This window comes from Sus scrofa, chromosome 4, assembly GCF_054392235.1.
Source record: "Sus scrofa isolate SSC_HxYL_T2T_F1_AM1 chromosome 4, Sscrofa_HxYL_maternal_Yorkshire_Landrace_v2.0, whole genome shotgun sequence".
NCBI classification, from domain to species: domain Eukaryota; kingdom Metazoa; phylum Chordata; class Mammalia; order Artiodactyla; family Suidae; genus Sus; species Sus scrofa.
Window position 1 is genome coordinate 106,869,965 of NC_139386.1, and position 21,985 is coordinate 106,891,949.

Below are 21,985 nucleotides of genomic sequence, written 5' to 3' on the forward strand. Positions count from 1 at the left end.
GCAGCTCTGATGATCCTTTTTTCCCAATCTTTTTCTCTGCTCTTTAGATTGAATAATTTCTACTGATCTATTTTTTAAGTTTACTGACACTTTGGCTTTTTCATAATTGCTCTTAATCCCAGCCAGGTATATTCAGTTCTGATGTTTTACTTTTCAGGTCTAGAATTTCCATTTGGCACTTTTATAGTTACCATCTCTCTGCTGAGATTCCACATCTCTTCATTAATTGTAATCATGCTTTTCTTGAGCTCTTTGAAAATACTTTAAAGTCTTTGTTAATGCTAATATCTGGATCATCTTATAATAAGTTTCAATTGATTGCTATTTCTCTTGATCACATTTTCCAGTTTCTTTGTGTGTCTAATAGTCTTTCATCACAGTGTAGAGACTGGACGCTATTATCTTCCTCTGAAGAGTTTTTTTTTTTTTTTTCCCTTTTTGGACTGAGACTCCAAACTCTTTCTCTTATGATGTGCAGTACACAAAATCTCTGCTAAATTCTTTCAAACTTCACTGTTGCTTTTCATTGGGCTCCTTGGAGTCTGCCCCATACGTGTATAATTCAAGGGTCATCCAGGGATTTGGGCAGACTATATATGCACATTTTGAGACTTTCTTCATTGCTCTCACCTTTATGAGATGTCCTTTCTCACTCTTCAGCTGCTGTAATAGCGCTGAACTCGAGGTAATGACTCTTCAAGCTGGTAAGACTTATGTTCCCTTCTTGGATTCTTTTTGCCCTATATTGGATGGGCAGAAGAGTGCCCTCAGGCAGAAAGCATAAAGGCAAATCTCCACCAGAAAAACTGCTGTCTTGAAAGGACTAATTTCTTTCCAGTTTTTGTTTTCCTTCAGTCACTATCCAGTGCCTTCAAGTAGTTTTTTTTTTTTTCCCTCCAGAATTTATCACTGTTTCTATAGAAAGATTATTTAATATAAGCTACTCCAAAATTAATGGAGTAGAAGTAAGGGGAAGGTTTCAAATTATGGATGACATTTCTTTTTTGGGTATAGGACTACTTAGATTTCTTATTTTTTTCTTGTCCTAGATTTGATAAATCATGTTACCAAGGAATTTAAAGGGAAAATTTCAAATTTATTGGCATAAAGTGGTCTGTAATATCTTTTATTATATGCTTTTTTAAATATTTTGAATATATATGTACCTGAGTAGGAAATTAGAGAAAATTGCAAAATATTGCTCAAATACAAATCCAAAAGTTCTTTTAAAAATAGCATCTGTGACATTTATTTATATTTTTATATTATCCATTTGACTTCAAATTTATAAAACTTAGACAAAAATTTTAAATTATATAGCTTTCAAATTAGAAAATTTTTAGCTATTTAAAATTTCTAATTTTTCAAAATATTGCTATCTATAAGTTAAAATATGGTTGAATTGCCCCCTTCATAAATTATATATCCTGAAAATTGCCTAAGCCTTATACTTTTCTCTTTAGTGATTAAAAATTGCCTTTGAATATGGTACTATAGTTAAATTATAAATGAATTAGGGTATATCATCTAAAATGTAAGCTTTATTATAAAATCTAGATACCAGTTTTTCTAGCCAAAAGAAAAAATAGCAAAAAGATGTTAATTTAAAATCAAATAAAAATTTAAAAGGCTAGGTCTGTGAATTTTAATTCTCAAGTTACAATCCATGGTAATTTCATCTGGGAAGTAAACTTTACTTGATACTCAATAAGAGAAAGTTTTCATATACTTCTCAAGTATCTTTTGTTCATTCCCTTGTCATTACCCATAATTCAGTTATCATAATGCATCCTTAATTCATTATTTGAAACTTATACTTAGTTTTCTATGCTTAAAATAACCTCATGGTTTGTTTTTTTTTTTCCATTTGGCAAATATCAATTTCACCATTTCTGTTTTCTATCAAGGGCTGAGGTCAAATAGGAAGAATGAGGTTAGAACTGTGTCTTCTTCAGCCTAATGAAAAAACTGCTTTCTTGGTCACAGAAGACATTATTTTCTTTTTTTTGCAAGTCAGGTTTATTGAAAAGTAATTTGTATATAGTAAAATCTGCCCTTTTTAGGTGCAATAAATTTTGACAAACTCATACAGTTCAGTAGCACCACCTCAATCAAGATATAGAACATTTTTCTCAACCTAAAAGTTCCTTTATGCTCTTTGTTGTCAAATCCCTCCCTATATTTCCAGTCCACAAATAACCACTAATCGGTTTTTTATCCCTGTAAGTTTGCCTCTTCCAGAATGTCATGTAAATGCAATTATGCCATATGTAGCATTCTGAGCCTAGCTTTCTTCACTTAACATAATGCATTTGAAATTGATTCAGATTGGTGCATGTACCGAGTGTTCATTCTGCATTATTGCTGAGTAATATTCCACTATATAGGTATACCACATTTTGTTTATACATTCACTAGTTAATGGACATTTGAATAATTTCCAATCTTTAGCAATCATGGATAAAGGCTCTATAAACAACTGTGCATATCTTTGTGTGAGGGTGTATACGTTCATTTCTCATGGGTAAATATCTAGGATTGGGGTTGCTGAGTCATACTGAAATTGTATATTTTGTTTTATAAAAAAAACTTCCAGGTCTTTCTCCAAAGCAGGTGTACAATTTGCATTCCCATCAGTAATGTATGAGAGTTCCACCGTTATGCATTCTTGCCAGCCCCTTTTCTATTGTGTGGTATCTGACTGTTGTTTAAGTTTGCATTTCTCCAATTACTAATGTTGTTGAGTACCTTTTTGTGTGTTTTTTTGCTGTCCACGTATTGTCTTTAATGAAGTGTTTATTCAAATGTTGCTTGGTTTTAACTTATGTTGTTTGTTTTCTTATTGAGTTGTAAGGGTCCTTCATATATATTTTTTTCTTTTATTTATTTATTTATTATTTTATTTTATTTTCCCACTGTACAGCAAGGGGATCAGGTTATCCTTACATGTATACATTACAATTACGTTTTTTTCCCCCACCCTTTGTTCTGTTGCAACATGAGTATCTAGACAAAGTTCTCAATGCTATTCAGCAGGATCTCCTGGTAAATCTATTCTAAGTTGTGTCTGATAAGCCCAAGCTCCCGATCCCTCCCACTCCCTCCCCCTCCCATCAGGCAACCACAAGTCTCTTCTCCAAGTCCATGATTTTCTTTTCTGAGGAGATGTTCAGTGTGTTGGATATTAGATTCCAGTTATAAGTGATATCATATGGTATTTGTCTTTGTCTCTCTGGCTCATTTCACTCAGGATGAGATTCTCTAGTTCCATCTATGTTGCTGCAAATGGCATTATGTCATTCTTTTTTATAGCTGAGTAGTATTCCATTGTGTATATATACCACATCTTCCGAATCCAATCATCTGTTGATGGACATTTGGGTTGTTTCCATGTCCTGGCTATTGTGAATAGTGCTTCAATGAACATGCGGGTGCATGTGTCTCTTTTAAGTAGAGTTTTGTCCGGATGTATGCCCAAGAGTGGGATTGTGGGGTCATATGGGAGTTCTATGTATAGATTTCTAAGGTATCTCCAAACTGTTCTCCATAGTGGCTGTACCAGTTTACATTCCCACCAACAGTGCAGGAGGGTTCCCTTTTCTCCACAGCCCCTCCAGCACTTGTTATTTGTGGATTTATTAATGATGGCCATTCTGGCTGGTGTGAGGTGGTATCTCATGGTAGTTTTGATTTGCATTTCTCTTATAATCAATGATGTTGAGCTTGAAAATATTTTCTCCTAGTCTATCTCTTGTATTTGCATTTTCTTAAAAGCATCATTCAAATATTATAAATTTTAAATTTTTTTTGTCTTTTTTTGTCTTTATAGGGCAGCACCCACAGCACATGGAAGTTCCCAAGCTAGGGGTCGAATCGGAGCTGTAGCTGCTGGCCTACGCCAGAGCCATAGCAATGCCAGATCTGAGCCGCGTCTGCGACCTACACTCACAGCTCACGGCAATGCCAGATCCTTAACCCACTGAGCAAGGCCAAGGATTGAACCCAAAATCTCATGGTTCCTAGTTTGATTCATTTCCACTGTGCCCTTTTCCGCTTCGCCACAACGGGAACTCTGATAAATTTTAATTTTTATTAAATCCAGTTCATCAATTTTTTTCATTTATAGGTTGTGCTTTTTGTAACCTAACAAATAAATATCATCTGCTCCAAGGTCATAGAGATTTTTATCCTGTTTTCTTCTAGAATTTTTAAACTTTTAGATTTTACATTTAGGACTGTGATCCATTTTCCAAGTAAGTTATGTATACAGTTTAATGTATGGGTCAAGAAACATTTTGTTTCACACGGGATGTTCAACTGTTCCAGCATCAATTGCTAAAAAGATAATTTTTTTCACCACTGAATTGCCTTGGCCTATTTCTAGATTCTTCATTGATTGTTAGGTATTTCATTTCACTAATGCCACACTATCTTGATTAATGTAGTTTCCTAGTAAATCTTGAAAATATGTAATGTGAGTCTTCTTTTTCTTTTTCAAAATTGCTTTAATGATTTTAGTACTTTTGATTTTTCTCAGAAATTTCAGAATCAGCCTAAGGCGTTCTACAACAAATCTGTTAGGATTTTTATTGGAATTGCATTTCTTTTATTTTATTTAAAAAATTATTTGGCCACACTTGCAACAATCAGAAATTCCTGGGCCAGGGATCAAACTCACACCATAGCAGTGACAATGTCAAGTTCTTAACCACTAGGCCACAAGGGAACTCCTGATTGGTACTACAGTGAGTCTATAGTTCAATTGGGAGAAAAACTGATATATTAGCAATATTGAGTCTTCAAATTAATGAATACAATATATATCCATCTCTTTTAAGTATTTTATTTCTCTCATAATACTTTTAGGCTTTCAAGCATACAAACTCTGCACGTATTTTATTAGACTTTTCCCTAAATATTTCAAGTTTCTATGCAGACTCCACACATGTTATTTGTGGTTAAGAGACAGTTTTGTTTATTTTTTCCTAATTTGTATGGCTTTATTTCTTTTTCTTGTCTTAGTGCACTGATAAGGACTTTCAGTACAACGCTGAATCAAAGTGGTAAGAGTGGGCATATTGTTCCTGCTATTAGTATCAGCATTTAGTCTTTCACCATTTTAAGTATGATTTTAGCTGTAGGTTTTCCAGAGATGCCTTTTATCGACTTGAGGAAATGACCTATAATAGGTCATTACATAGAGTTTTCATCAGGAATGGTTGTTAAATTCAATCAAATGATCTTTCTGCATCTAGTGAATGATCATATGTTTTTTCCCTTTAATCTGCTGATACAGTAGATTATGTTGCATGATTTTGAAACACTGAACAATTTTGCATTTCAATGACAAACCCTGCTTGGTCATGGTGTATTATTATTTTACTATATTGCTAGATTTGATTTTCTAATATCTTGTAGAAGTTTTTTACATCTGTATTCATGAGGAATATTGGTTTGTAGTTTTATTTTCTTATAATGTCATTGTCTGGTTTTGATATTAGGGTAATGCTAGCTTCATAAAATGAACTGGGAAGTTGTTCTTCCCATTATGTTTTTTTTTTCTTTTATAAAATTGATATGACATCTTGCTTAAATGAAGAATTCTCCAGTGAGGCATCTAGGCTAGGAGTTGTTTTTTTTGGGAAGTGTTAAAATTGTGAATTCAATATACTTTATTTATTTATTTATTTATTTATTTATTTATTTATTTTGGTCTTTTTGCCATTTCTTAGGCTGCTCCCGAGGCATATGGAGGTTCCCAGGCTACGGGTTGGATTGGAGCTGTTGCCACTGGCATACACCACAGCTCACAGCAACGCCGCATCCTTAACCCACTGAGCAAGGCCAGGGATTGAACCTGCAACCTCATGGTTCCTAGTCGGATTCATCAAGCACTGAGCCACAATGGGAACTCCCAATGAATTCAAAATTCTTAAGTAAATATAGGACTGTGGAGTTTATTGTAAGTTTTGTTGATTTGTATCCTTCAAGGAATTTGTCCATTTTATCTAATTTGTCAAATTTATTGGTCTAGAAGTATGTATCACATTTCCTTCTTATCCTTTTACTATTTCCCATGTTGAAGGTAAAAGCTCAAATCTCATTTCAGTTCTTTTGCTTTACTAGGTGGCTTGGTGTCTGCCCTATGTCAGTGTGGTTCAAAGGTCAGTCAGAGTTGTAGGCAGGTGGGGTTCCCTCTCTTTGTCTCTGTCTTTTTGGAGATTCCCCCTTCATTTTCTACTGCTACAGTTGCCCCACATTCTGGTTGGTTTTTTTTTTGGTTTTTTTTTTTTTTTTTTTTTCTGTCTTTTTGCCATTTTCTTGGGCCGCTCCAGCAGCATATGGAGGTTCCCAGGCTAGGGGTCGAATCAGAGCTGTAGCCGCTGGCCTATGCCAGAGCCACAGCAAAGCGGAATCCGAGCCATATCTGCGACCTACACCACAGCTCACAGCAATGCCGGATCCTTAAACCACTGAGCAAGGCCAAGGATCGAACCCACAACCTCATGGTTCCTAGTCGGATTCGTTAAACACTGAGCCACCACGGGAACTCCCACATTCTGGTTCTTTACCAGTAAGACTTTGGTTTTTATGTCAGAGTTTTAGCCACTCTGTCTGGTGCAGACTAGAGTCTGCCTTGGTCTGAAAACTACGAAATCTGGGATCTCAACAGTACCTTTTCCTTTTTCCATGTACTGATTCTCTCCAGAAGCACCTTGCTTATAATAACTTATAATAGTTTTTTTTTAAAAAAAGAGATTTTGCCCGACATGTGTATTGTGCTGCACACATGCACACGGGTTGGTTTGATAATAAAATACCCACATATTACTGGATGTGGAACCTCTACTCTTTAAAAAACAAACAAACAAACAAACACTAGTACTAGAACTCTCAATTATTAAGTCTGTTCCATATGAAGTGTAATCTTTTTCTTTTTTCATCTTTTTTTTCATGGCTGCACTCATGGCATATGGAAATTCCCAGTCTAGGGGTCAAATCTGAGCTGCAGCTGCCAGCCTACACCAGAGCCACAGCAATGCCAGATCCTTAACCCACTGAGTGAGGCCAGCGATCGAACCCTCCTCCTCATAGATACTAGATGGGTTCGTTACTGGTGAGCCACAATAGGAACTCCTATAAGCCTTTTCTAAAGGATTAAGACTGTGAGAGAAGTCTTCCCTAGATTTTATAAACCAAAGATAAATCATCCCAATAATTTCAGATTCTGCAGCATTTTCTTGAGTCATTTAAAAACTGTGGACATCAATCCAGGAACCTCCCTTCCAAGATTTAAAGGGAATAAAATTTGAGTTCTCACTTTATTGAACTTTACATCATGCTTTCATAAGAAACAATGTGAAAAATGCTCCAGTCACATGAAACTTACTTCAGAGAAAGGCTTTTGCCCGGAATCCTGCCTCCTTTCCTGTCCTTCCCTGCTGGAATAACCTAAAGGAATATCTAAAGATCCCTTTGCTCACTTTTCCTTAAGCCCACAAGAAATGCTACACAATCTGCAACTTGTTTTTCTACTCCAAGTCCACCTGGTTTTCTCTACCTTCCTGGCCACTGAAAGTCCCAGAGTGGCCCTCATGCTTAGATTTCTAAGTGTCTGCAAATAAGATGAGGAGGAGCTATGGAAAGGGCAAGTTGACTAAAACCGTTTTCCTAGAGTAGGGCTTTACTCTACCTCTGTAATACCTGCCTATTTCTCTACCACCCTTCATCAATAAATAAAATGCTTATTCAGGCAGCAGACATCTTGGCAGGCAAAGGAGGGTCAATGATAACTAAGACATAGTCTTTGTCCCCAGGTGCCTTTTGTTGAGCCGTGGAAACAAAAAGTACAACAGCATGTTATAAGCTTTGTGCTGGAGGGGTGGACAGTATTGGGGGTCACACAGAAACAGTGGGCAATTCCATCTGAGGGGTTCAGGTAAGACTCTCTTTGAGTAAGTGTTGGCAAGGTGCACAGAAACGCGGATGGGAGAACTGGGCATTCAGGTATAGAGAGCACAAGCCTGAACCCACCTAGTGTTTTTAGAAAAACAGCAGAGACGTTGGTCCCATTGGAGCATAAGTACAAAGTGTGATGGGGAGGAGGTTGGGTAGGTGGGAAGGAGTCCCAACAAGAAGAGCTCTATTGCATAATTGAAGAGTTTGGACTTCATCTTGTAGAGTGTGCGAAGCCATTACAGTGTCTTTATCAGGAGGATAGCGGGATTGCATATGTGTTTTAGGAAAATCCTATGTTTGTTCCTGTATGTTATTTTTTTTTCTTTTGTCTTTTTTGTCTTTCTAGGGCCGCACCCGCAGCATATGGAAGTTCCCAGGCTAGGGGTCTAGTCAGAGCTGTTGCCGCTGGCCTACACCACAGCCACAGCAATGTCAGATCCAAGCCGCGACCTACACCACAGCTCACGGCAATGCTGGATCCTTAACCCACTGAGCAAGGCCAGGGATTGAACCGGCAACCTCATGGTTCCCAGTCGGATTCATTTCCACTGTGCCATGACAGGAACACAATTCCTGTGTGTTCTTGATGCCTGTCAGGGTCCCTCTCTGAGGAGGTGGCCTCATGGGGATAAGAAGCGGGATCAACGGAGAAGAAACATGGTCTTGAGAACCATCTGGTCTAAAATTAGACTACAGTCACCTATTGTGTACTGCACTGAGCCTCTTTTCATGCCAGATACGGTCTGGGGACCAGACCTGTTTGGACATGGCTTGGGTGAGAAATGGGTTTTCTTTTCCAAACACAATTTGGATTTCAAGAGGAAAATCACAACATCAGAGTTCCAAGCAAAGGGACATCACAGGCCAGTCAGACTGCACAAAAATTACTGCTACAAAAATCACCATAATTAAGTCTTTCTGACAGCATAACTAGCAAGGAGTTGAGGCTATAGGTCACTGGGAACAAAATTGAGAAGTGTTGGTCAAATACTATTACTGTTTGGAAATCAGAAAGAAAAGAATGAAGATGAATTCATTTTGCTTTCTGGAAGCAGGACTAAGACGTTCAGGCAAGTACTTTGGAGTTCTGAAAGGAACAAAATAATGAAAAATAGAGAGCTGCATGTAATGGAACAGGAAATATGCGTCTCTACACAAGCTTTGCTTTTCTTCCCAGAATGGGATGGTGCTCTGCCAGAACTGGGACACCTGACCTTTCTCTCTCTCTCTCTCTCTCTCTTTCTCTCTCTCTCCTTGTTTTGAGGGCCACACCCGAGGTTCCAAGGCTAGGGGTCAAACTGGAGCTGCAGCCGCTGGTGTACACCACAGCCACAGAAATGCCAGATCCAAGCTGCCTCCACAACCTACACCACTGAGCGAGGCCAGGGATTGAACCTAGTATCCTCATGGATACTAGTCAGATTCTTTTCCGCTGAACCAAGACGGGAACTCCTGACATGACATTTATAATATGTCAGTGTCTGCCTGAAGCATTTGCATGAACTATCATATGATAGTTAATCAAATCTAAGAGGTACCTCACTGGAGTCTCCAGAAGGAACCCCATCTGTTCCGCATTGTGCTGAGGTTCCCTGTAGGAATGGCAATACAGTATGTGGTGTGCTGGGAAGCTTAGACCACCTGGTTTCAAGTCCTAGCTCAACTACTTACTAGCTTGAAATGAAGCCTCTTTAACTACAAAGTGGAAATAATGGCACTTATCAACATGGTCATTGCTAATGAGTTAATAATAGTAAGGATTCTTTGTTAACAGTTATTCAGATGTCAATTAATAATAATATTGACCAGTGAGAACTGATAGTATCTAGAGCTAAACTGTTGAATACAGTAACCACAAACCATATGTAGCTATCTGAAATGTGGCCAGTCTGAACTGAGCCGTGCTGCTAGAGTTGGCAGAAAGAAAGAAAGGAAGGAAGGAAGGAAGGAAGAAAGAAGGAAAGAAAGAAAGAAAGAAAGAGAAAGAAAGGAAGGAAGGAAAAGAAAAATATCTCATTAACTTTTACATAATATAGTGTAAAATTATATTATTTTAGATATTTAGGGTTACATAAAATACAATTAAAAGAAATCTCCTTTTAGTTATTTTAATATAGCTACTAGAAAGTGTGAGTGTGGCTTGCTTTGGGGGCTTGTATCATATTTCTAATGGGTAGTACTGAACTGGTGTTTTCTATCCATGAAACAAATGATATGGAATGTGAGGATGGTGAGAAACATCTTTCCAAGTCAAGTCAGGATATATGTGACAGACTGACCTCACAAATTCACCCACTTTTAAAATTCATTTCACTGACAGGCTTTGAGCCTCTACGCTGTACCAAGAATGGGATACAGCATAGTCTTTGCCCTGTGGCAGCTGACACTGTGACCCTGAATAAGATGAGGAGTTCCTATGTCACCTACAGCACTCCACAGCCATCAGGAGTGTGTCTCTTCTCCTCCTCCACTGTTGGTGGGAATGTAAATTGGTGCAGCCACTTGGAAAACAGTATGGAGCTTTCTCAAAAAAAAACTAAAAATAGAACCACCACACGACCCAGCAATCCCACTTCTGGTTATGTATCTGAAAAAACCAAAAACACTAATTTGAAAAGATAGATGCACTCCCAATGTTCAAAGCGGTGTTATTTACAATAGCCAAGACATGGAAACAACCTAAATGTCCATCAAAAATGAATGGACAAAGAAGATGTGGTACATATAAACAACAGAATAACTAGCCTTAAAAAGAATAAAAATAAAAATCATAAAAAATGAAATTCTGCCATCTGTAGCAACATGGATGGACCTAGAAATTATCGTACTAAGTGAAGTAGGTCATACAAAAGTAAATACTGTATGATATCACTTATATGTGGAATCTAAAAAATACAACAAGCCAGAGAATAAAACAAAAAGAAGCAGACTCACAGATATCAAGAGCAAACTAGTGGTTACCAGTGGGGAGAGGGAAGGGAGAAGGAGCCATAGAGGGGTGAGGGAGGGAGAGGTACAAACTACCAGGTGCAAGACAGGCTACAACATGGGGAGTATAGACAATATTTTGCAATAAGTATAAAAGGAAATTAACCTTTAAAAATTGTATTTAAAAAAGACTGTGTTTGCTTTTGACCCAGTATTATCCAGATGTACCTTCAAGGTAAGAGGGCACAACATGATATAGGAAATCTATTCTGGGCTGAATGTTCTCCTTCTTGCTTGCAGCCAGTGGCCTGTGAGTGTTTCAATACTGCACATAGACCTGAGTGAAGGGTGAGATTTCAGGAGGCCCTGTTAGCTGAGTCTGCAAGGATACAGTGCTTAAGAGGCTAAGGTCATAGGTTTGCTCCCTATATGGGTCATTTCACTTTGCTCTAATCCATGCCTCAGACTTGCCCCTGCAAACCCCAGCCAGCTGCCTTGCAAATATCTTTGAATCACTTGGGGAACAGGGTGAGAGCCTGTGAAGGGAGTGGGGCAAATCTCTCACCACTACTGGAGCCACAGCCAAAAAACATTCTTGACCAACAGTGAGGACTCTTGGGAGGAGAGTAACTTAGTGTATCACTTTGCACAGTGGACCCAATTAAAACCATCTTTCTCCAGCACATTTCTACCTGAAGTCATGGACCAGGGAGAAGCTGGGACCTGGACACCACAGCTCCTGGACAGGGCAGAACACATGCAGCATTCACTGGGAATTCAGATTTTTTTCCTGAAGACGGTGTTGCCAATAGGTACATGGGCTCTTCGCGTCTGACTGACAGAGATTGTTTAGACTTGGAAATATGGGCACCCATCTCCTGAGTGACCTGCTGGTAATATTTACATCCACATTCACACAGAAAGGTGGTATGTTTTAATTCCAGGCTAAGATTCAGCCCCATACACCTCACTGAAGCATCGCTGACAGAAAGGCTGGTCTGGGATCTCCAGCTACACAAATAAATACTGGAGCAGGGCCTAACAGGAAGACCCTCACTACCCAATTTTTTCCAGATGGCAGTGATGGATGGCTGTATGTTTATGTTTACTTGGTTTCCCAAGTGACTGGTGTCCTGGTTTCTACTGGTCATGGCTTGATGAGCTTTTCTTCAAGATGTGAGCCGCCTACCCCAACAGCTCAGCTCTTGGCCCACAGGTCTACACCACACTCAACATCATCAACAGGTCATTGTGTGGCTTAGATAGTTAACTCTTTACTCACCATTGCTTCCCTGAACCTCTCCTTGTAAATTTCCAGAACTAGCAAATTTAAAACCACATAAAGAAACTTGTGGAAGGCAAAAGATTTCCATGCCCTAATCCCCAGAACCTGTGAATATGTTCTGGTGCATGGCAAAGGGGAATTAAGGTTGCAGACTGAATTAAGGTTGCTAATGACTTGTATTGTTTTAAGCCACCAAGTTTATGAAAGTTTATTACAGCAGCAATAATAGAAAACAAATACAGACCTAGATAGGGTGAACACTGGCTTGGCCTCCAAACTGCACTTGATATAGCACAATGGAACCCAACAGAATACATTCCTCCCTGGGCTAAGGGGCTGGCACACACACACGTCTTCCCACAAAGTTCTGGAAAGTGAGGGCTAATGTAATCCTCACCCCCAAGACCTTTGATTCCTTGTGAGTAGGGAGAAAGACCATGGGCTTTGGGATCCAGCAGACCTTGGTTCAGGTCCTGGCTCTGCTGGCTAATGTTTCTGTGACCTTGCGCGAGTCATTCGTGCTATTGTTCAATTTCTTTGGGGGATGTTACACCCTCATAGGGTTGTTGTAAAGAGTAAATGAAATAAAGGTGTAAAAAGTATCTCAGTCCCTGGGGCAAGGTAGAAATTCAATAAATTGTGTCATCTGTCCTTTTTGTAGTTACTTCTCAGATCTCTGCTGAACCCTCTAATCCTGACCCTGGACTGCATGTTGTTTCTTAATATCTCTTGCCAGGGCCATGTCAACAGCTCCTAAAGGGCAAACTGCAGACTTTACTCCTCCTTGACAGCCCTCTAGAATTTTTCTCTAGAACACAGATTCTCTAGAACACGACACCTCTCCAGCTGCCAATCCTTCGATAGCTCCCTGTTACGTATGGATTGAAAAGTTGACGTTGTTTGAATAGCTTGTGTTCATCCCTCGCAGTTTCATCTCCACTCCCTTTTGTATTGCAGCCTTCTAGCTTACCTTCTCTCCTTGTCATGTATTTACTCACTTCTGTGCCTTTGTAGCTTAGTTTCTGTTTTCTCTTTTCAGAATGCCAGCCTCCACTTCTTCACGTAGAGAGCTTCCTTAATCTTCTGAGGCCTGTTTCCAATGCCACCACTTTTGCAGAACCTTTTTGGATTGCTCTAAGAACTCAGCACAGCCTCCGCTTAGTGTTTCCACCACACTATGGACACTACAGGACTCAGCAGAATGCATCTGGATTATTTAATACACCTGCCTCCCCCTCCATCTTTGATGACTGCATTATGCACTTCTGTTCTCAAAGCTTAGAGTATGTGCCTTGCATTAACACATATTCCATATAAAATATACTCAGTATTTGTTTTTATGTGTATGGATGAATTAATGAATGAAAAAACTGTGAACAACCCACATCTTTACAATTGTTGCCAAAGTGGTTGTTTAATTTTACCTTTCACATCCCAGGTGAGATGACCCCAGGCTGGCCTTTCTGTGATGCTGCACACACACGTCTGACTGTAGACTTAAATGACATTTACAAAATATATCCACAGCAACACCTAGATTACCGTTTGATTGAACACCTGAATAAGGTAGCCTAGCCAATCTGACACACCAAACTGACCACTGCACACCCTACAGCCAAACTACCCAAGTTTGTTTTAGGGCTTGAGACTGTGCTGCTATGCCTAGGGCCCATCCAGTTGACTCCAGCCATATGCCCAATATCTGATTAGTGTTGCTCTCCAGTGACCCTTGGTCCTGCTGGATTCTTGCCCAACAATTTTGTCTTCAATTTCTACTTTGTGGAGCCCCCATTCCTGTTAGCCCTTTTGAAGTTACATGACTGTCCCTGCTATTATTCCAGTTCATGATGGACCAAAGTAAGGATTCATAGGTTCTAGACAGCTCACTCCTTCACTTAGAATTCTTTAGTGATTTCTCTTTGCTTTAAGAAAAAAAATCCAGAGTCCTTAAGATAGTAAGTGATTTAACTTCTAGCTAGCCAGTTTTTGTCTGTCTGTTTGTTTGTTTGTTTTTAATCACTACATTCCAACAAACCTTTTTTTCTCCCTTTAAGCCCCTAAACATATCCTGCCTCCTCTTACTTCTACTCCGTTGAAAATAGCATTTCCTCTACCTGGAGTTCCCTGACCCTGATCTTTATCTAAGGACTGCTTAGCTTTAAAAATGAAGCCAGGCCTCATTTAATGCAGGAAGGCTTGTCATTTCTCTTACCTTACTGGTTATGGTGCCCATCCTGTGCCCCATGGCACCACCACCTCCACCTGTCATAAACATATTGCATTGTGCTTTTAACTATTTTATTTAAATAAGAGGAATGAAGCCACATAGAAAAAAGTGATATAGAGAAGTATAAAAAGAGAAGTGACACATCTTAGACCACCTCCAACAGATCTTTCTGCCAAATTGTTAACACTTCCTTGCTAAACTTTCAGAAAAATTGTTTATTCATATATGATAACTTTTTTAGATATAAATGAGGTGGTACTAAGCACGCTGCTCTGGATCTTGCTTTCTTCACTTATATGAGAGAATATTTTCATTCCAATCCATAGATGTTTAATATATATAATGGCCAAACAGTATTCTATTATAGCAGTAAAAAATAACTTCATTGAATGAATCTCATACTGATGAATATTTGGGTTATTTTCAGGTTTTCATATTATTCATCTATCTCTGGTTACTTTTATTTTTGCTGTATTTTCTAGGGTGGCACCTGCAGCATTTGGAAGTTCCCAGGCTAGGGGTCAAATTGGAGCTATAGTTGCCAGCCTACGCCACAGCCGCAGCAACACCAGATCCGAGCTGCATCTGTGACCTATGCTGTACCTTGCAGCAGGATGCAGGATCCTTAACCCACTGAGCAAGGCCAGGGATTGAACTGGCACCCTCGTGGATACTAGTAGGGTTCTTAACCCACTGAACCACAATAGGAACTCCTCAGGTTGCTAAGTTTATTTCTAGGATAAATTCTTAGGAGTGGCTCAAAGGACACTTAACATTTGAAATATATTGCGCAAAGGCACTCCAAAAGTTTGCACTAATTTAAATTCTAACCAACAGTATAAAAGTCTTCTTACTTTAATATTTTCTTCCCAATATCAAATATATCAAACTTTCTAATATTTGTCTGTTTGATGAAATGATATCTTTTGGTTGCTCTGATTTGCATTTTTAAAATACTCAGTGAGGTTGAGTGCCTTTTCATATCTTCCAAATCATTTGTATTTTATCTTTTTCTGAGAACTCCCTGTTTTGATTGATTGATTGTCTCTTTGGAGAAATTAACCTTTTATCTGTCATGTTTGTTTTGAATATTTTTACCAATGTGTTATTTGTCCCTGAACTTTGGCTATAATTTTTTTTTTTGCCATGTAAATGTTTTAAAGTTCTCAAATGTAATATACCAGTTTCCTTTATGGCTTCTGAGTACACTGTGTGTCGAATGCCTATTTTCTTGGCAGGAAATCCAGACCTGGGATTCCAAAGGGAAAAGTCACCCTTCATGCTAAAGGATTATTTTAAGAGCCATGGAAAAGTAAAAATGTATAAGGAATTTTATTACAAAATGCTTCTGTTCTGGGTCCAAAGGAGATCCTGCCTCAGCTCCTAAAAGCTGGCAGGGTGAAGAGGCCCAGACAGTCTTAATTGAGGATTTCTTAACTTAATTGAGCTTGGGTTTCAATTCCAGCCTTGGGAGAAGCCATATCTCTCTAACCATCTCCCTTGTCAATGCACACATCTCACCCAGCCTGCTTGCTGAGACCTCTGAGAAGAAGAAAGGTCCCCAAACGATGTGAAGCCACAGTTCTGACTCACTCTCTGTGGTTCAAAAGAAAGTTAAGTTCTCTCCTGGAATCTTCCCACATGTACTCTCCGTGTCATGAAATGAAATAAAGATCATCATGTGGAGAGGACAGTGTCCAGGCAAGTTAAGAGAGACAGACTGGCTCAAGCTGGTGCCTTTCCATCTCCCCCTGTCCAGTCATAACTCACACAACACACACCACCTTAGGCAAGTGGCTCTCAAAGTGTTGGGGGCTGTTAGAAACAATGGCACTGTGACGTTGGAACAACCCTTCCCACTGGCTTCCTGTCGTCTCACTAAGAACACGTGAAGTTAAGGACAGCTTCTTCCCAGGCAATAAGCATCCCAGGTGCCCATATGCAGAGTTATCTTGTCTTGTAGTCATGTCTGTAGTTATGTTTGGGGCCCTGTTGGCCTCTTTGCTGGTGACATCATGCTGAGACAGGATGGCCGAGTTAAAAGCAGAGTTGGGAGAGGATTAGGTGCTGGACGCAAGTGTGAAGAAAATGCCCAAATCCAGCCCCTAAGAAAACTTGAGTCATGGAATTGACCAGAACTGGACAGTAGGTTACCATAAGAGAAGAGACAAGATTGGAACACAGGCAGAATCAGAACCTGTGGTCAAATCCAAGGTCAAAGCCACAAAGAGTTAATATAGAAACAAAGTACAGAAGTCAAGGAGCAGGGATAGTCAGGCCAGCTAAGTTCTCAGGGACAGTAGAATAGTCTCTCTTAGAAGCCTCAGTGCTCTGACCTTGGGCATGACTCTTAATTTTGAAGGCATATGTTGCAACCCACAATTTCAGAAGTAGCACAAATAGGTACCAGTACTGCAACAGGAGTGACAACTATGCTGACATTGACTCTGCCACCAGAATTCCACAAGTGGTCCTAAAATGTCAGTGGTCCGGTATGTGGGAATAGCTACCGAGGACACCCCAGGCATGTGGTTCTCTGGCCTCTATGCCCCTGCTTCTATTCCTTTGCCTTACTCCTATCCTTGCCTGGAGCTCTTTCTTTCTTTCTTTCTTTCTTTTTTTTTTTTTTTCTTTTTTCTAGAGCTACCTCTGTGGCATAGGGGTCAAATTGGAGCTGTAGCTGCCAGCCCACGCTTCGGCCACAGCAACGCCAGATCCAAGCTGCATTTGCAACCTATACCACAGCTCATGGAAACACCAGATCCTTAACCCACTGAGCAAGGCCAGGGATGAAACCCTCATCCTCACGGATATTAGTAGGATTCGTTACTACTGAGCCACAACGGGAACTCCTGGAGCTCTTTAATTATAATTTTATTTTCCCTAGCTTAAATATTGGTTTAACTTCTCCCTTTTGATTCTTAACTGTATTTTTAAAATGACAATAGTAATTCAGGATCATTGTAAAATGTTCACGTAACAGAGAAGTATATAAAGTAAAAAGTGACATCTCTTCCTTACATTTTATTCACCCCCACCAGGGGAAATCAATGCAAAAATTAGATTTGTATATGTTCAGAATTTTTCTAGGTATATACATATATCTAGGTTTTTTTTAAACACATGGTTACACTGTTTATACTGTAACGTGGCTTGCATTTTGTCACTCAGTCATACATTCCAGGTACCAACTCCATCTCACTATAGATGTATCTACTTCATTCTTGTTAATGGTTACTTGATAGTCATAGCAAGAATATTAAAAATGCATTAACCATTCCCCTATTAATTTTTTTTAATTTTATTTATTTATTTATTTATTTTGTCTTTTTCAGGGCCACACCTGTAGCATATGGAGGTTCCCAGGCTAGGGATCTAATCGGAGCTATAGCTGCCGGCCTACACCACAGCTCATAGCAACGCTGGATCCCTAACCCACTGAGCGAGGCCAGGGATCGAACCCGCAACCTCACGATTCCTAGTCGGATTCATTTCCGATGCACCACAACGGGAAATCCTCCACTATTAATTTTATATTATAAATAATGTTGCCTTGAACATTCTTGTACAGGTATTCTTGCCCACCGTAGAGTGTTTCTGCAGGATAAATTCCTAGAAGGGAACTGCTGAGCACACATTTCAAATTTTGATAGATACTGCCAATTTGCCTTTTTTGTTTCAGTTTATATTTCCACCGACAGTGTGTGTGAGACCCTTTCCCCCCCAACCCTAATCATCACTGGAGAGTATTGTTTTATTTCACAAACCAGAGACGAACTCCAGGCTTTGATGTACACTCCAGGTTATGGGTGTTCTGAGCCTGGCGCTCATCTTTAGGTTGTGAATGCTGCTCTGACAGGCTAGAAACTCCTGGTGTGGGCTCCTGGGTTCTTCTCCCACTACTTGCACTCTTATGTTCACTGGGGCTTATAAAAGTATTGATACTGACAATTCCATACATCTTACAGTTTACCCAGCATCTCTCCCACTTTATTTTATTTAGGACTCACAAAGTTGCTATTAGATATGGAGGAAGGGAGTTTTTATTTTGGAGACGCAGAGCAGCCAACGACTTTCTCAAGTTTACCTAGTTAATAAGCGAAAGAACTAAGACTTGTATACAAGTCTGAGTTCTAGCCACCATTTCCCTCTCTGGCACTCTAGAACAGACAGCCATCACAGAGTCTGGGTTTCTGATCAATGGCTTTCTATTCTTTTCAAATGTCTGCTATCTCTGGAGAAATTTAAGTCAGTTGGTTGACTGGTTAGATTTTGGGTTGTTGTAATTTGTGACTTAGGGGTATCTATTTCTCATAAAATGTTTTTGCAATTTGAATATTCTGGTATGTGGCCCAAGGTGACCCATGCAACATCTCCAGGAGAAGATAAGTGGCAGGGTGCCAAGAGGCCTTGTGGTGACCTTATCTAGTTAATGTCAGTGCTGGAATTGGAACCAGACCTGTCTGACTCCAAAGCCAAAACCTTTTAAAATTTACTCTCTGCACCTCCTCATATAGAACAAGATGCTCAGGGCAGAAGATCAATGCATTCTTTCTTTACAGGCAAATTACATGGGAAGCCAGATTCTCACAAGGTTGCATGCTGAGCATGGAATCAGAACAAGGAGAGCTCAGCATCTTAAGGAGTTAATTTCAACTCAAGTAGCTGAAGGCCAGTTTACCCACTAGGGGGGTCACAGACTCAAAACCCAAGAGGCTCGGAAGGGTGTAACATAGATGAGTAAAGCAGGTCAGGGAGCAGGTATGATGGGGAGTAGTGGAGATTGGGGCAAACTGGAGAGTATACCTCTTTCTAAAGGGAGCAGCTGCCACTTTATAACTCCAGCCCATTGTTGCCAGCTTAGCCAATCCAGTTCCAATAAAAGCTAGAATCCTAGATTTTTCTATGTGATATTAGTTGACAACTTTAAAAAATACTGTAAGTCCATACAGTGTAGACCAAGCAAACCTTGTCTGTGGGCCAGACTTGGCTTATCAGGTGCCAGTGAGGGAACCTTCACTACAGGAAAACTTTTACTAAGAACATCACAAAGCAGAGCCATTTAGAAAGGGTGCTTAGCCTCTAAAAGATTAAGATCGACACTCTAGATTTTCCCTTTTTATCCTTTGTGTCCAGTCTCTGTTTATAGTCATTCTCCAGATAGAAGAGACTATATTCCATTCCATTTCCTCTTAGTAAATTATACCTACATTTCAGCCATGTCTCCTTGGGAGGATCTTTAGCTCAACTTTTGGCTGGATTAACACTTACATAGTCAGTCTTTTGCATTCTTATTACTGCGATTATTGTTTTGGGAGTTATCATTTCCCTTACACTAGACAGCTAATCACTGTCATTGAGTATGAATTTTACTAATTCAACTCTCAGAGAACTAGCCAATTATCAACCCAATTTTCAAGTCCCTGGAGGGTCCTTTCCTGCTGCCAAATTACAAAAAAAAGCTGTTTTCACTTTTTCCTGACATTCAAAAATTGTTCAAGTACATGAATATAACTTCATTGGCTTACAGATTTTTTAGTGAGTGATTTATTCTTCTAAGAAGATTTGGAGAAGTTATAGCTTATGGAAGAGGAAGAATGAAATACAGACACTCTTCTAGATACCTAAAGGAGCAAGAGGAATTTGACTGGACTTAAATTCAAAATTAAGATTGGACTTTGCCTCTAGATCTCAGTGATACTGGAATTGACCTTCCTTCCCCCATAACCCCCCAAATGAGGAGACAGCTATTTCTGCCTCATGACACACAGCAGCCTCAGGACTTGTTAAACTATCAGTGGAAAGGGGAGGAAGAGAAAAAACTCCAGAAGTGGAAGGCAGCTCCGCCCTTTAGGCACATCATGCCAATCAGAGCATGGCACTGTAATGCATCAAGCACATTTCAGAAGAAAGGAACTTGTGGACTTAATAGCATGCAGGCACAGGAGATTCTATCAGCATCTTCTAATAATCAAGTTTGTTTTCAACTAAAAATTCTATCTTCAGTAAACAAGTGTTATCCTTCATAAGAGAACTATTGACAAGACAACAAGTCAAGATTTACTAATCAGACTTCCCTATTAGACATTATGTTGCCTCTGGTGTTGAGACGTGACACGTAGTGACACATTACCAAATGAATAAATTTAGCCCATTTAGACAGAATTTAAATAGCTACGAATATAAAACAATTGCTCACCTCATAATTATACATAATTATACATAAGGATGCCAACCTCCAAGTCTGACATCTTACAAGTTTCTAAAGTTTCTCTGAATAACTATAGATTTATTCTCCTATGAAATGTGTGTTCATTGTTTTTATAGTAAACTGATTCTTTGAAAATTGATAATCTGAAATATGAGACTTCCAAGGCAGCTTTAGCAAGAAAATTTCCCATATTTGCTTCTTGACTATTCCAACACATTACCCAGGAATTTTGTGGGATTTCCACTTCTTAAACTCAGGTGGTAAAAAACATAGTTAAATAGACACAGGCTTGAATCCTGTCCACTGAAACCTATAATCTTGGGCAAGTTCATTAACACCCTGAGCTCAATTTCCTCAAGTGAAAATCAAGAATAACAATACTTACATCTCGAGGGTATCAGTGTGGGGATTAAATGAGATCATATATAATGATGGCATACCATGCAGTAACTCTTTAATAAATGGTGACAGGTAATGTCTTCAACACAACCACCTATCTAATCAGTGGCAATGAAGCATACTGCTCTGAAGGAACCTTCTCTGCTAGAGAGAAACTGCTATTGCCCAAGAAACACTGAGAGATCAATCTCAGACCATTTATAGAAAAGGGCTAAGTGACCAGGGCAAACATTGGTTTAGAAATTGAGAGACACTGTGAACACAAATGGAAGTGCATTCTTACTTCCCCTTTCTCACCTGGTCCCAATAGTGAGAAGCAGAGCTGGGACAGAGAGAGACCAAGACCAAGCTCCCCACCTTCCTGCCCAACACACTTTACAACCTGCAAGCTGCAGGCTGAGACATCACAGCCAGGCTGAGGATGGTGGATGCAGTTATCTCCCAGCCCTTTGAAGCTTCAACTAGGAATACTTGCTGACACTATCATATGTGATTAGGACAGCAATGTCCTCCTGCAGAAGACAGAACTCTTTGTCCACCATCCTCCCTCTGCCACTGCCGGAAAGCAGGAAGTGGGGAGAGGGGCTGGTGCCCCTCTCCTCTTGGTCCAATTTCACACATTGGCTTTTGAGCATTAATAAATTGGTTACATTTGCCCCACATTTGGCAGGCGAGGTTTCTAATAACACTCTGATCCCTTCAGAGAACATGAATCACTGGCATGCGGGGGGCTCTGGTTACTTCCCCCCACTCTGTGCTGCCAAAGGTCCCACATATTAGCAGGGGTCAGGCACTCGCCTGGGCCAGGGCAGAGCCTGGGACAAGGGCCATGGCTTTGAGGCACTGTCACGGAGCTCAAAGATTTTCCCTTAGAGGGAGAACAGATAACTTTGAGCCCAGGCAACATGCAGCTTTCTTCAGCTGTCAATCCTACCTGGTTTGCATACAGATTGAGAAAATGTGTGAGATTTTACCA

General features: G+C 39.7%; 1 protein-coding gene and 1 long non-coding RNA gene across 27 annotated transcripts in view; both read right to left on the reverse strand.

Moving 5' to 3' along the window:
* Nucleotides 1-21,985, reverse strand: part of HAO2 (hydroxyacid oxidase 2) — a 199,242-nt gene that overhangs the window by 108,667 nt on the left and 68,590 nt on the right. The window lies entirely within an intron of this gene.
* Nucleotides 1-21,985, reverse strand: part of LOC146404163 (uncharacterized) — a 35,923-nt gene that overhangs the window by 10,217 nt on the left and 3,721 nt on the right. The window contains exon 1 of one of the 2 annotated variants that reach the window (XR_014844335.1): nt 11,116-14,434. The exons of the other annotated variant lie outside the window; for it this stretch is intronic. This is a non-coding gene — a long non-coding RNA (uncharacterized LOC146404163). Of the gene's footprint in view, nt 1-11,115; nt 14,435-21,985 lie in introns of those variants that run through there. 2 annotated transcript variants of the gene reach the window in all.